This window comes from Mytilus californianus, unplaced genomic scaffold (assembly GCF_021869535.1).
Source record: "Mytilus californianus isolate M0D057914Y unplaced genomic scaffold, xbMytCali1.0.p SCAF_2, whole genome shotgun sequence".
Lineage (NCBI taxonomy): Eukaryota > Metazoa > Mollusca > Bivalvia > Mytilida > Mytilidae > Mytilus > Mytilus californianus.
This window is the reverse complement of record NW_026262668.1, coordinates 26038569-26053290: the sequence shown is the minus strand read 5'-3', so window position 1 is coordinate 26053290 and position 14722 is coordinate 26038569.

Below are 14722 nucleotides of genomic sequence, written 5' to 3'. Positions count from 1 at the left end.
GTAACGATTAAAAATTCACAGTTCAGTTTTGGGATATTTTTTTCTTTGGATACCAAAAGACTTATTTTCAAAAACGTTGAAGTATTTTTTTTTTTAACCATCATTTATAAAACGAATTTGTAAACAAAATTTATTCTTAAATATTAATAATGATCAATGATTGTTAAGAAAACAATCCGCCAAAATGGTTTGTTAATTAACTGGCTCCATGGTGTAAAAATATCACCTTTCTTTTACAAATAATTGATAGAAAAAATATGAAAGCGAAGCCTTTACTGTAAAATAAATTTATCTAATAAAAATAAATTCATCAAGATTTTCCTCTCATAACCTTTAAACTGAGACTTCTATAACAGTTATAGTAGTCTCAGCCTTTAAACAATTATTGTAAACTAATTTATTTGAACTTTTGTCCTGTGACTTGCTGTACGTTTACCAATACTTATACTTTGTGAAGTGTTTTCATATCCATGTCTAGGTTAGTCTATGGAAAGGTATATACTATGAAATTTAGAGCGAGGGGCTTGCCCCGAGCTCTTAATTTCATAGTATATACCTTTCCATAGACTATCCAATTTAGCACATATTTACAACTCGAGTAGTCTTTTAATTGGTCTATTGATAGTCTATTTTGGCTGATTACTTGTATCACATGTGTTTGTAAAACGGAGCTCATTAACGAATTTTGTAAATCTACTAACTAGTATCATTGTAAAATATGTGATTTCAAAAGGCCCTTCACTCCAGAATGAAAAGATAGTAGCTGCTGGTGTAAGTATGTATACTGATATCAAGCGTTTTTTTTACTATACATGTTCTTCTTACAAGGTAAGATGACAGTATTAATTGACCAAAAGCAGGCAATAAATAAATTGCAGTGGAAGCTTTACATGTTTTGAAAACATTTTTTTTATTTCACAGTAAAACTAAAGCTATAATAAATTTGAAACATATAGATAGTTTGTCCCCAAAGATATAGTCTAGCAGATAGGCATTAAAAAGCAACTACAAATAGATCAGAGATTATAGGTTTTGTGTTGTTTTTTTTTATTACTTGAAAGTAAAAACTAAAAGATTTATCAGAATATGTTTATATATATATATATATATATATATATAGGTGGCACATTATCTTCAGACATAATCACAGTTTTTCAATTCATGACATCGTCCTGAACATGCATGAAATATTTGCCACTGGACATTAAGCAACCAATAATCAATAAATCAATCAATTCATGACGAAATAGATCACTTTCCTTAAGAAAGTTTAAAAAATTATCACCAAGTTGCTTTAATTTTCCTTCACAAGGTTTCAAAGTACACCCTTTTCTGTGTACAAAGTAATTGCATGGAAGATACATTATCATAATGTTAAGATATTGTTGTACTCTAATCAAGGTATAAAGAACCATATGTATTACCCTTTATTTAAATGATAAAATTTGCAATTGTCAAAAACATTTTTAGATCCAAAGATTTTAAAAGCAGGATATTTAAAAATCAATGTGAAAACTAATTACAAACTATTTAATTTAATTTGGAACACAGCATTTTATTTCAAAATAGCCAGTGGCAATTTTTGTTTTAAACATCTTGATTACGACACAATGAAATCTTACCCTTGTGGTCATTCATGCGTAGTTACTTAGTACACAGGAAAAGTATTTACTATGAAAATTAGAAGGCAAATATAAGCAATTTGATTGGACGAGAAGTTGTAAGTATGTGATAATGCTCATTAGCACATACTTACAATGCTCATTAGCACATACTTACAATTTCTCGTCCAATCAAATTGCTTATATTTGACTTCTAATTTTCATAATACATAAGATTTCATTGTATCGTAATCAAGATATTTAAAACAAAAATTGCCACTGGCTATTTTGAAATAAAATGCTGTGTTACAAATTAAATTTAGAATATAGCAAAGTACTCTCGACCAATGAAATTGTAGGATTGGATGCCTCTTAATTGTGAAGAATGAATGTAAATCATGTTCTTAGTAAGGAATTATCCTATTATTTGGGTCTATTTACAGTTCAAAACAAAGAGTTTATATAAATGAGTTACAACTGCCCCGAAGCACATTTATCAGATTGAAAGGATTTATCACACAGTGATTGAAACTGACTAAAAGTTGAATTGTGAAACAAACAAAAATCTCAAAATAAGTTGAAGTTTACTGGTGCAGTAAAATTGGTACCTTGAATTTTATTATGAAAATATTAATAACTTCAAATTACTATGAAATTAAACAATACCAAAGTAATGCAAAAAAAAAAAAGAAAAAAATCTTTCAGATAAAAAACAACCTAAATCTTTGTCTTTCCAAAACTTTGATTACTTGATCAGCGGTTAGGGAGAATAGTTATTTCCAATACATGTATTCCGATAAAAAAAACAGAAATTTAATTTTGAACATATTCAAAACTTTTAAGGGTATTATTTTTGAACATTTCCCTGACATAATGAAACAGTATTTGATGTAAAAATCCGGACCAAATTATTGGCTGTGAAATAAAATTTAGTTGTAACTCAAATGTATTAATTGATTTAAACTGTAAATAAAAAAAGGATAATTCCTCACTGAAATATTACATGATTTACATTCATACTCACAATCAGGAAACATACAATTCCTACCTTTTCTTTCTACTGTTGTGTCATCTAATATCTATAACGCATTTTTTTTTATAAATATTTCTCAAATAATAAGAAAGTCCTAACATCACTAAAACTAATCCATAAATGACATACCGAAAAAGGAAGTCATGCATCAATTATAAACATTGCACTGACAATGAAACTAAATCTTGAATAGATCATTTGAGCCTTGAGCACTTTACAATATTCTAAGTTTGTAAGAGAATGATAATCCCTTACTTCATGATAAGTACTCGCTAACGCTCGTACTTATTCATAGTTAGTAATTAGTTTTCACATTGATTTTTAAATATCCTGCTATTAAAATCTTTGGATCTAAAAATTGTTTTTGACAATTGCAAATTTTATCATTTAAATAAAGGGTAATACATATGGTTCTTTATACCTTGATTAGAGTACAACGATATCTTAAAATTATGATAATGTATCATCCATGCAATTACTTTGTACACAGAAAAGTGTGTACTATGAAACCTTGTGCAGGAAAATTAAAGCAACTTGGTGATATTTTTTTAAACTTTCTTAAGGAAGGTGATCTATTTCGTCATGAATTGATTGATTTATTGATTATTGGTTGCTTAAAGTCCAGTGGCAAATATTTCATGCATGTTTAGGACGATGTCATGAATTGAAAAACTGTGATTATGTCTGAAGATAATGTGCCACCTATATATATATATATAAACATATTCTGATAAATCTTTTAGTTTTTACTTTGAAATAATGAAAAAAAAAAAAAACACAAAACACAAAACCTATAATCTCTGATCTATTGGTAGTTGCTTTTTAATGCCTATCTGCTAGACTATATCTATGGGGACAAACTATCTCTATGTGTTAAATTTATTATAGCTTTAGTTTTACTGTGAAATAAAAAAATGCTTTCAAAACATGTAAAGCTTCCACTGCAATTTAATTATTGTACATGTATAGTAAAACACCGCTTTATATCAGTATACATACTTACACCAGCAGCTACCATCTTTTCATTCTGGAGTGAAGGGCCTTTTGAAATCTCATATTTTACAATAATACTAGTGAGTAGATTTACAAAACTTTGTTAATGACCTCCTTTTTACAAACACCTGTGATACAAGTAGTCAGCTTAAATAAACTATCAATAGACCAATTAAAAGATTACTCGAGTTGTTAATATGTGCTAAATTGGATAGTCTATGAAAAGGTATATACTATGAAATTAAGAGCTCGGGGCAAGCCCCTCGCTCTAAATTTCATAGTATATACCTTTCCATAGACTAACCTAGACTTAACTTCATGTTTTTCGAATACTTATAATGGGGTAATTATTATAGTCAGCAATAGCTCACAATTTATCTAAAAGAAACGAGATGTTATATTCAAATTCTGAAATATGAATCTAGTACTTAAAATTCTCAACAACAAAATTCTACACCTCCATTTATTTACCTAAGTCTTTTTGTCTCCGCTTTGAAGCCGCCATCCCGTACCAAACATAGCCAACACCTCGCACACACATGGCATATTCACGATGTTGGGGTTTGGCAATATACAATCAAACACCTTTAAGTTAGCAATATACAGCATGTAGTAGATATGAATTTGTAAATTGGTATATTGGATTTTACCTGATTAGAACGTGTCTCGTTAATTTTTCTAATAAACTTGCACACACGTAATTTGACTTTTAATCGTAAGGTTGGAGTATCGGACGTTTTGTATTAAAGAAACTGGGTTTGCATGAAAATAGACTAACTAAAATCAATATGCTATAGTTGTGTTTTATAGATTATTTGTAATTTGGTCGTTCTTATTTTAGTTTTTGATATGGCGTTGTCAGTTTGTCTTCGACTCGAGTTTGATATATTCTGCATCTTTTGTGCTTATTTTAACATTTATTTACAAGCATGCTGCATGTTTACACATTCATCAATATACCGAATCTAAATAAAGCTTTCTTATAAAAAAAAAAAAAAAAAAGAGATGTTGTATGATTGGTAATGAGACAACTATCAACCAGAATTCAAAATACCTGATATAAGCAACTGTGACTTACTTACTTTCTTTAGTCAGAGTGATCGTAAAAATAATCGGATAAGCTGGAGAGAAGGGGGGGGGGGGGGGGCTTCATATTAAAACAAAAATTAACCGAGTAGTTTTTTTTGTGATAAATAATTAATTCACAGTTACAGACATTGATACGATAAAATAAGCTCTTGAAAGCTCAAGTCCACTTCAAGTTGAACTGGTATTTAACGCTGCACCGGGTCTATGAACCAGGGGCTCATTTGACAAATTATCTTTCCATTAAAATTGATCGTAAGTTATAACAATGAATTGAATATTTAAATATACAATTCCTTGGGTTATAAATACTAAAAATGTTCATGGTCTTCATAACTTTATACGAGTATTTTCACTCGTACGATTTTTTGTGAAATGAGGCGCAGAGACATATATAAATGTATATCAAGATACTAACTGCATAGTAAAATATTTATGTACTATAAGTTATATTTAAAACAGTGTATGTATGTATTGTTCTCGAGCACTATCGGTAACCTCCTCGACACGGCTCATTTCGGTCTTAAAAGTAAACATATATATGCTATGTTTCCTTCCCCTGCATTCCTCGATCGCTCTTGTAAAAAATAAACAGCACAGTAGAATAATGTAACAACAACAGCACTCGACGTCAGTATTGAGTACCAACAAATGGAAAATTATTCAAAAAGAAGGCACAGAAAATTCAAATACTGGTATGCACACACACTAACATGTCACAGTAGTCAACCACAAACATGATCTGTTTGTTAATGTGCCAAATTCGTTTCTTCCCCAGGACAACGATGGTGAGGGAAAACCCACCAAATTGGAATAGTTCCCCAAATGAGTAACTATCCCGCACTTTTCTAGTGTAAAGTTTTTTTTAATACATATTTTATATTGGAATGGCACATATTCATGAAAAATCAACAAATGGTCCGAAAGTCGGAAAGATGAATAGGGTGAGGACTCCAGTAGGTAACCCCTTAAGGTCGAGAGGTTATATTTATAAATTGCCTCAGTTCACCAGGACGTCACTAGTCAAAATTAAATAACATGTAACAGACAATTAACATCTTTAAATCCAACATAATTTTGGTTTTGGTTATCATGGTTATGAATATCTATCTTTAAATTTTTGGATAAATATTCATAATTCGTCAAATTTTGACAAACTTCCAGTTTTGGCCATCTGCAGTAGGCCTATCCACACCAGAGACCAAATGATGTACAAATTAGCTATAGTTAACCGTACAATCATCAACAATGAGCAAAATCCATACCATATAGAAAACTGTAAACATGATAAAAGGCCTCGAAATGACAAATGTAAAATAAATCAACAAGAAGCCTAACATTTATAATTTTAGAATTTAAAAGCCTGAATACTGTAAATTTCAGACATTATTGCATGCATTATTATTGCCAATTTTAAAAAATGCACAAAGATGCGAGATAATTTATAAATTCAGGAAAATCTGCATACAGATATATGTATCAGATATAAGAATGCGATACAACTAACAGTCGCATCATTCACACAAAAAAAAACTCGCAATAATGGCTGAATTTACAGTTTTGTAAGATTCTCAAAATGTACACATTGAGCTGTGAATCTAACATTACTCATATCAACTAACATACCTTTTCAAACTGCCCTATTGCATTGTATAGTGCAATGAATTCAGAGATATGGCAATACCTCTTTAATTTCAAGGTCAAATCAATCTTACGCATGTACAAACTAATATGCTCAAACAATAGACATATGGTCCTCAAAAATAAGAGGTGTCCATGCTATATATGACAAGATTTTAATCAAGTATAAAAAAAAATGTAACGTTTAGTTCTCTATGATGTTTAGGTTTTAAAGCATAAATATAGTTGAGCAGGATCTGCTAACTCTCACTGAGCACATGAATTCAACCCCAGTTTTTTGGTGGTGTTGGTGTTGCTTAGTCTTAAGTTTTTTAATTAAGTGTTCTGCTTTTCTTTTCTGCATCTTGTTTTTTGCCTTGGCATTATCAGTTTCTCTTTGTCTTATCTTTGTAATGTTAATTAATTAGAGAGAATAGACAAAAAAATATGGAAAATTTAAATTGACTTTGTTCAGTGGATATAAATGAAATAGCTAACAAAAAAAAAAGCTGAAAAACATTGAAAAAGAAAAGCAAAAACAAAATTCCTTTTCTATAGTTTATTGCCTAGGAGATAGTCAGTTTTGCTCCGACGCCCCTGAATTTTAGCAGGCACTTAATTCCAATTTTTTAATTGAAGCAAATCATATCGGCGGGGGACATTTTAGCGCATTGACGGACATTTTAGCGAGAAAAATCGGACGTTTTAGCACCATAGTATAACCCATTTTAGCTCAAGATTTTAAATCCATTTTAGCGTAAAGTTAAATAATCAATGCCCATTTTAGCACAAGATTTTAAACCTCCTTTTAGCGAAAAGTGAAATTATCAATGCCCATTTTAGCGACAGAAATTATGAATAATAAATTTCAATCAATAAAGCACAATATAAAAAAATATTATGTCAATTACAATACAACACTAAAAGTCTTAAAAGGTTATTTATAACTCAAATGTTACAAGTCCGTTCTAGTCTGAAATTTATATCATAGAGAACGTTGTAACAAAAAATTTGTTCCGGCGTGACATTTGTTCCGCCGGAACAAATTTCATAGGAAATATGTTCCACCGGAATTTATATCACAGAAAATATGTTCCAGCACTGTAAAATTTGTTCCGGAACTAATTTTTTGGCCAAATGTGAAATAAGTTCCAGAACAAAAAACATAGCTCAATGAATTTTGTTTCAATTAATATTAAAAAGTTTTAAATAAGTTCCTGCGACATTAGTTTTAAACGAACATATAAATATTTCATAGAAACTAATGAATAAGTTCCGCTCAATCATTATTGCATACCGAAACATTTTCTTGTTACACTTAAATTATAATGCAAGCTAAATGCTGTACTGAGTGTACTTGCATGGGATACATTTGCAATTGAAGGCATGACTGTAACTATAGGATGAAGATAAGAAATAAAAGCGATGGTAATGTATCATAATTTGTATTTATGTTTTATGCGGTATTCCTCCTTGGTTCCTGTTAACTGTCATGGCCCCGTGTTCTAGTCATACATGTTCTTAGGACATGGCACAGTTTCAAAAGAGTGTGTCTTTTTTTTCTACATGTCTTTTCATATTTATAAATGATCAAGTCACTTTGTCCTTTTCAAATAAGTACATATGTTCCTCTTAAACTATACTTTTTTTCTGAATGATTTTTCTTAATCTAATCTTTTCTGGTTCAAAAGTGTAATTTAGATATTTTTTACAGAGTATATAATTAAACATTTGCTATACTCCATAGGATCCAAACTGGATGATTTACACTTTTTATCTATTATATTATTAATATAATACTTATTTTTATAATGCTCTTGAATGATAACTTTAAACTCACTGATGACAAATGCTCAGTATATACATGCATTGATATAAGATAACTTGTTTAACAAGTGGAACATATTTCACAGACAAGGAACTTATTTCACCAGGTGAGGAACAAATCTCACAAACTCAGAACTTATTTCACCAAGTAAGGAACAAATCTCATAAACCCAGAACTTATTTCACTTGGTAAGGAACAAATTTCACCAACCCGGTACTTATTTCACCAGGTAAAGTGTGGAACTTATTTTATAGAGATGGAACAAATTATATAGAAATTACCTGTGAAAAAAGTTCTCCCAGAACATATTTCCTGTGATATAAGTTCCACTGGAACTTTTTTTCACAGGAACAAATTTTGGCTCACAACGTACGTAAAGGGCTCTTGATATACCCCCTGTGCAATTCTGTTCATAAAATTGTAGTAGGCACTGTTCCTTTTCTTTATTTTGTCTAGATTGAGGTGCACATTCATCTACACTTCTTTTTTTGATAAATGTTGTTGTTTTCAATTTGATAATAGTATCCAGAAAAACGTATAATGTTTTATATATGATTAACCAAACTGTAAACTGCAGGCTCCAAACTTGGGACAGACACATTAAGAATATGAGGGGGTTATATAAAAATAAGAAGATGTGGCATGATTTGAACACGTTTGCTGGTGCCGATTTCCTGCAAAAAAACACAGACCGGACAAGGCAGGACATTTATACATCCCCCATAACAGAAAAGATACAAAGTACAGATCTGTTAGTACTCACAGTTACTGACAGCTAGTTCAAAACCAATAACAACTAATAATAAAAAAAAACAAGTTTGTGAGCCCTCAACCCTACCCTAACTTGGGATAGTGGTTTAACAGCTCAACATAAGAACAAACTGTAAAAAAACCGTTGCAATTGCCATAACTCAAAAGATCGCTAACATGCACAAAATCATCTAATATAAAAACCATAGACAAAAAGCACGGAAATAAGAGATCTCACAAGTAAGAAATGAAAGTTTCTTAAAATGTTCATAAACCTCACAAGATAAGCTTTTTTATTGCTATTTCTCTCTCCATTTATAACATTTTATTTGTTTATTTTGTGTATTTATAGGTCAGACATCTTGGTTTTCATGATCATCAAATGCATCAATAGGTCAATACTGAAGAGGAAACTTAAAGTTGATATTTTTCTACATTGTGCGCTAATTGGATTAATGTGAAATGGAATGTGTGCTTTCCTGCAAAAAGAAATAGGAAATTTCAGCATAATCACATGATAATGGCTATAAACAAAATGGAGTTTTATCATAGATGCTGGACAAAAACACAATTGTGTAAATGCAACAACATATTAAATATTCCTTGAAAGAAGGGAGAAATGATGAAAAAAATAGTATTTTGTTGTTGAAAGGAACACCTGCTTTATCCACTCATTTACATCGCTCCCTCATATCAAATATACAGAGGACGATCTTTGAAGAACAAATTGCAAAAATGTTTTCTCTAAGAATTGAAAGAAAATGTTTAGTGGATGGAATAATCTATGCACTGAACTCTTAATATTTGATTGAATAACTGTACACAGCAGCTGGAACAGAAGAAAATTAAAATTAACATGAAAAGTGTTTTTTTTTGTTTAATCTGCAAATATGAACACACTATTACAATGTAAGAACACCACAAATGGTATGACATTCAAATTGGTTGCTTATTAATGTATTGCAATGAAACAATAGCAAAGAAAGCAAAAAACTAAAAACTTTGCTACAAAAAATATTTTCTGAATCAAAATTTGTCATATAAAATATGTACAATACCTAGACCTAAACAGTCAAACTGTATTGTTTTTGTATACATGTCATGATACTTATCAGTCAAAAATTTATTAAAGTTTTAAATATCATTTGTATCATTTATTCAGTCTAGCAAAAATTATATTCAAACTGTTTGTATTGTTAAGATATTTCCATAGAGGAAAAGTAGGGGAAAACATTTCCTATGGGGAAGTTTGATGTACAGAAATTTCCATAGAGGAAATTTGGAGAACAAATTTTTCCTTAGAGGAAATTTACTGTCTTGAATTTTCCCTCAAGGAAAAATTTTTGTCAAAAATTCCTCAAAGGAAATGGAAGTTGACAAAATTTCAGCATAGGAAAAAGAATTTCCTCAAAGGAAAATTTGATGCAGCAAATTTCCTCACAGGAAGTAGAATTTCCTCAAAGGAAATATGTATGCAGCAAATTTCCTAAGGGAAATCTTTTTCCTTTGAGGAAGAAAACATTTCCCTTGATGAAAAATCTTTTTCCATTAGGGAAATTTGATTTCCCTTGAGGAAAACAACTTTTCCTCTGAGGAGGTTTGTAAAAAAAGGGGATAACTTTTTCAACAGTGGTGCTAGAGCCAATTGTTTAAGGACAAATATCAGGGAACCAATACCAACTAAGTTATCATTTTTATTTTCACCTACCTCCAAAAATTAAGATGACAACTTTTGCACTCAGCGGAATTGCAAACTTATCCCGGAGACTGTTCACGGTACTCTCTATTTTATTCAAAAGGTCAGTAATATTGTTCCGCAATGCGAACTCTTTAAATAATATAAATAATGGGATGTGATATTCCGTTTGGAATAAGTTTTTTACAATGACAACCAAACTTTCGTTCCAAATGTATGTACTTATGGATGAATTTAGTAACGGTTTTATGCAAATTGTGTTAACTTAATCCCGTATTTCAACAGTAATACATTAATCACGTTCATTGAAAAAGTAAACGTCACTGCGAATATTGGCATAGCGAACAACTTTTGAAATATATACATCTTTAGAAGGGATCAAAGGAACATGTCTGTCAATTTTGGTTTTTGTTGGTCATAAAGAAATGTTTTTAAAATTAAAACATTGGTGTGACGTCATTCTATTGTTGTACCGTTCTTTATTTCAGTGATTAGACTATCATTTACCTGTAAGAAACCATTACCTTTAACTGTCCAATATTTTTTAAAATAACCCTCCTCTTTCTTAAAAATATTGGACAGCTGAAGGTAGCATAATTGAATCGTACAGGTATATGATAGTTCAAGGACACAAAAAAATCAACCAATTTTTTGTGCTTTTAGGCATTTCCTTTTGCAAAAGATTTATCTTCTTCTTCTTTGGATATAAAAATCGCCCTCTTCTCTTTTTCTTCCGAATATCATTTTCAGCAACAAGGGAAATAAAAAGAATAAATAATGCTTCTAACGCTTGACACATCATGTCGCAATACAAGGACCACAAGTAAAATAATTATATTATCATAATGATGAGAAAATCGTTCATCTGAAGTAAATGTTTTACCAAGTGTTGATGTGCAAGCCACATATTGTTCCTTGGACAAAATAGCTAATCAAGAATTTGATTAACAACCTTAACATCACCCTGTGTACCAAGTGCAAATCGAGAACTTGCTTCATGAACTAGGGATTTTATATAATTTTCAGGTGTCGGCGTTGATTTGAAAGTTGTTTTTTTTTTTTTTATTTAAATAAATTGATATTATTGTCTGTTACGGAATATAATGTAAAACTTCGCTTATCAACGACGATGAATATGGTAACAGAACAAAGGAACACGTTACCCCAGGTTAAAGAAATAAATCATGTGTCCGATTCGCACTTTGTTCGGAGTGAACGATTTGTTAGAAACCGATGTACTATCTTGAAATTAAATAAACGTAGGTGCTAATTTAATCATATGTTTGTTTAATATAACGTAGGTGCTAATTTAATCATGTGTTTGTTTAATATACGTTTTAGACAGTTTGTAATTGTGATATATAAATTTGAACATAAAAACCTTTCTTGCATGGAATTGATTGAAAAGGGGAGGGGGTGGAGTTATTAATTAAAGTATTTTGACTATACATAACATCAAATAACGAATTACATTTGTTTCATTCCAATGTATTTATGAACAGTTTCAAACATTTCACTTTAGTTTAGATCGCAAAGGTAGAACCTGATGTTTAGTGGTTGTCGTTTGTTGATGTGGTTCATAAGTGTTTCTCGTTTCTCGTTTTTTATATAGATTAGACCGTTGGTTTTCCTGTTTGAATGGTTTTACACTAGAAATTTTTGGGGCCCTTTATAGCTTGTTGTTCGGTGTGAGCCAAGTCACCGTGTTGAAGGCCGTACTTTGACCTATAATGGTTTACTTTCACAAATTGTATCTTGGATGGAGAGTTGTCTCATTGGCACTCATACCACATCTTCTTATATCTATATACATTGTATAAACTTGCCTTTATTAGCTGCTATAACTATATCCTCCTCGTTGTCCGCACTGAAATCGGAAATATCTGAATACACATTTGATTTAAATCCAGTGTTTAAAACAACACAATCACTATATATACGACATCAATTTCTTCTTTTTTTGCATTAAGAATATACTTTCATCGTCTTTATCCATTTTGAGACACCAAACGCATGTGAAAGAGGGACGAAAGATACCAGAGGGACAGTCAAACTCATAGATCGAAAACAAACTGACAACGTCATGGCCAAAAATAAAAAGACAAACAGACAAGTAATAGTACAGATGACACAACATAGAAAACTAAAGACTTAGTAACACGAACCCCACCAAAAACTGGGGGTGATCTCAGGTGCTCCGGAAGGGTAAGCAGATCCTGCTCCACATGTGGCACCCGTCGAGTTGCTTATGTTATTACAAATCCGGTAAATGAAGGTATTCACGGAAAATATAGTCCTAGACACGCACACAGCATGATACACATGCACTGTGTCTTCATGTACGTGTAGCTATACATGTTGTTTACCTTCAGCTGTAGTTTATTTTTGTCTATTGTTTAAGTTGAGCTACTGTTTAGAAGGGGCCAACATGTAAGATAATATTAATAAAGTTTATCCATAAAACAATTTACACACTTGATGAAAATAAATCCTAACAAAAGTTTTTATTTGATTTCTTTTTCACCTAGTTTACATGTAAAACTATGTTTTAAGTAATATATAAGCCTGCGGCCTCAGACCTGTCCAATATTTTACAGAATGGACTGTTATCGACTTATATCATTTACATATGGATATTTGAGCAAGAAGTTCCGAATACGAATATTTTTATTCTCATAAACATAATGTTACAGAGAAATTAGTATACAATTATAATACTAAAAATCCAAATAGCTTCTCCATAACCAAACTTACAACTTGTGAATGAATTATGATTTTAATAACTTCTATATCTTTATTCTAAAACTGTCTTAAACGTGTAACAACTTAAATTATCGTTTTTCACCTAAACCACATGCTACACGTGATATGCTTCTCACTCGAAAGTTTACTATGATAAAAACTTGTTTTAAACATATAATATTACTTCATAATAATCATAATTCAACTTACAATATTTGAATGTTCACAATTCTGTTTCCAATTACACACGTCACATTGCGTTCCCAAAAACTTGTCAGTGAGTGACAAAAATAAATGTCAACCTCTTTTAACTACCCACGCTATTATCTGCGCAATCGCAGTCAACTTTAACCTACGAGGGTATCAAAAATCTCTTTTTACAATAAAATTAAAATCTATTTATTTTTATCTTTATCTTCTTTTTATATATTCTTTGAATATCTTAATCACTAAATAGTAATTATTTTAGAATAAAAATAATTTCCAACTAAATTTCAATAACTATACAAAGGGAAACAATTCAATCTAAAAAATTATCAAAATCTCAATCTCTCATGCTACAAATCTTCCTTGTTTCCAAATTGTTGCCTTCAACAATAAAATAAAAAAATGATCAAAATATTTTTTTTACATTTTTCTTTATATTATTTTTTCCTTGTATTTTTTCCGATATATAAACAAACATCATATGAATACAATTTGAAAATAAAATCTAAAATGTAAATGTACAAAACAGTGTTCAAATCTTAATTGTTAAAGTGATTGTTTTTCAGCCAAACTTCTTTCAGATTCTGTCCCAGTGATTTCCCTAGACTTTCTCCTAGTGCACCCATTGCTTGTCCTAACTCCTCGAAATTCACTAAATTGCTTACTTGTTGGTCACATTTTTCAGATTTCACCAACACATTTTGATATTCAGACTTATTTTCACAAAACACAGAATTTTCTTGAGTATGAACTTTATTATGGTTCAACACAGATTTCGGTAATTTATACAGGTTTGAATGCTTTCCTGCTGATGAACGAGTTGTCTTCCTACGAACTGGTTGATCTTGAATCTCAGTTGAAGAATCACTTAAATCATCAGATAACACTGAATCTGTATACTTCCTTGTTTTGTCAAATAACACGGTATCAGAATTCTTCCTTGTTTTGTCGGTTAACACGGTATCATAATTCTTCTTTGTTTTATCAGCTGTTACGGTATTAGAATCTTCTTTTGTTTCACTTTCTGCAGTCTTGTCTAATAGAGTTCCTGTCTCTGGAATATGAGATATTTCTAAATATCCATCCCACTCCTCAGAAAATGAATCGCTGTCTTCAGCGTTTTCTTTTTCAGCAGTTTGAGTACCTGTATCCAGAATTTCAGTTCT